The sequence below is a fragment of the Etheostoma cragini genome, chromosome 14 (genome assembly GCF_013103735.1).
Source record: "Etheostoma cragini isolate CJK2018 chromosome 14, CSU_Ecrag_1.0, whole genome shotgun sequence".
Lineage (NCBI taxonomy): Eukaryota > Metazoa > Chordata > Actinopteri > Perciformes > Percidae > Etheostoma > Etheostoma cragini.
The window spans coordinates 24,398,617-24,400,647 of NC_048420.1; the positions used below are offsets into that span (position 1 = coordinate 24,398,617).

General features: G+C 47.3%; 1 protein-coding gene across 1 annotated transcript in view; it reads left to right on the top strand.

The window, feature by feature from the left end:
* LOC117957218 (saxitoxin and tetrodotoxin-binding protein 1-like) overlaps nt 1-2,031 on the top strand; it is an 11,510-nt gene that overhangs the window by 1,665 nt on the left and 7,814 nt on the right. The window lies entirely within an intron of this gene.

Below are 2,031 nucleotides of genomic sequence, written 5' to 3' on the forward strand. Positions count from 1 at the left end.
CCATGTGATAATTAGGTTTGAATGTTTTGGTATGAGGGGATGCGGATGGACAGAAGAAAGGGGAAGGGGGAATAGAGGTAGGAGCATTGGTCTGGTTTACCGGGTTGCTGGTGTCCAGGGTGGCATGGCAAGGCGGGGCAGTCTGTGAAGATTGCTGTGGTGAGGGTTCAGAATGGGTTTTCTCAATGTTGTCAGTTTTAGCCATCTGAGTGTGTTTCATCATGAGTGTTCCCGCTCCACCACAGAATGCTTCCTGTGCATCTAGGTTTGGCCCCGCCAAGCACATGGTTCCCCTGGCACCAGCACCACCTGTTGACGGTTGAGAGAGAGGGGAGATGAGATCCTGGGTAATGGTGGAAACATTGGATCTATAGAGTGTTGTTGGAAAAGATGTTGGAGGGGGTATGGCATGGTCCGGTTTAGTCCATTTTGTATGGACTTCAACGGTCAGATGAATGTCATTTTTCTTTTTTATGGGGGCTGGTGTAGAGGTGGTCTCGGGGCAGAGGAGAGGAGTTGGTTTGGTAGGTGAGATATATTCTAGGTTAATCAATCTTAGGCCTGGGTCCTGGAGTTGGGTGGTGTCCATGGAAGTACTGAGGAGTGGGGTTGTTGGATGGGGGTCTATTGTTTGTGGATTAAGGAGTGAAACAGTGGATGGTTGTTGATTTGGATGGCCGCAATTCTGGGTGGCTGAAGAAGATGTAAGTGGTGTTATCAAGGAATTAGGTGAAGTTCGATCGTTTTGAATAGTTGGCTTGGGGCCCCAGGTGACCTTCTTCTTCCTTTGTGGTAGAGGCGTTGATGGATAGGTGGCACCGATGGTGATCTGTTTGTGTTCCTTATGTCCCTGTTTAGGGAATTGGAGCCCAGGATTGGTGGTGGGTTTCCGGGGTCTGTGAAGCTCTTGGGCAGGGTTAACCTGAGAGGGAGGTTGTGAGTGGGGTACGGGTTGTGTGGGCTGACCTGGTCTCTGTTGTGTAGTTGTTACTCCCACTGGAGTGGGGAGAAGCGGTGGGCGTTGGATACCCTGGGGTGGTTGGTAATTTATGAGTTCAAAAAGGGAGGGTCTGGGTCCTAAAGAAAGTGTTCGTCTGTTAGTAAGTGGATGTATTGGACGGGGGAGTGACGGGAGTAGGGGGAATTCCTCTTCGTTGGTCACATCAGGGGGAGAGGGGGGAGAGTCAATGCCACTTGCCGTGTTTTCTGCAGAAGGGAAAGTGTTGGTCTGGGGGTTAAAGGTGATGTTGTTTGTGGAGGGGCATGGGTCCAGAAGTTGTTGGATTATCAGAGGGGTTTCTGGTCTGAAGCGGTCTCCATATCGTTTTCTTGCCCAACCCAGGGCTATTTGTAGTGAAAGTGAGTTGAGGGGAGTGGTGGTGAGGCTGGAAATGATGTTCTGATAATGTTAGGCATTTAGGTTTGATGGTTAAGGTTAGGGTCACGTGTTTGTGTGTGTGTGTGCGTGTGTGTGTAAGTGTGTGCGTGTGTGTGTACGTGTCTGTGTGCATGTGTGTGTGTGTGTGCATGTGTGTGTGCGTGCGTGTGTGTGCGTGCGTGTGTGTGCTTGTGTGTGCGTGTGTGTGTGTGCGTATGTGTGCGTGTGTGTTTCTGAAAGAGCAAATAAATACTTTTATTGAATTCATCCATTGATTAATTAATTAATTAATTGATTTAGTAAGTTATGGTGTCATTTATTTGAAAACAGACGATAAAGCAGAGGATGCTCTAGGACCTGTCAGTCAGGACAGAGGCTTAGCGGTAGTGTTTAGGGACTGGGCCCAACAGTAGTGGAAGTCTCTTATTTCTGAATCATGGATTAACAGACTGATGTTCAATAACTTGTTCCAAAGCACGAAATTCATTTTAATTCATAAAATGTCATTGCAACTTAATTAAATATTAAATTTTTTTAATTTAGGCAACAGAAATAACTGAAAAACAGCATTTCCTGTTTCAGCCAAACTGCTGTGTGGCTGTGTGTGTGTGTGTGTGTGTGTGTGGCTGAGTGTGTGTGTGTGTGTGTGTGTG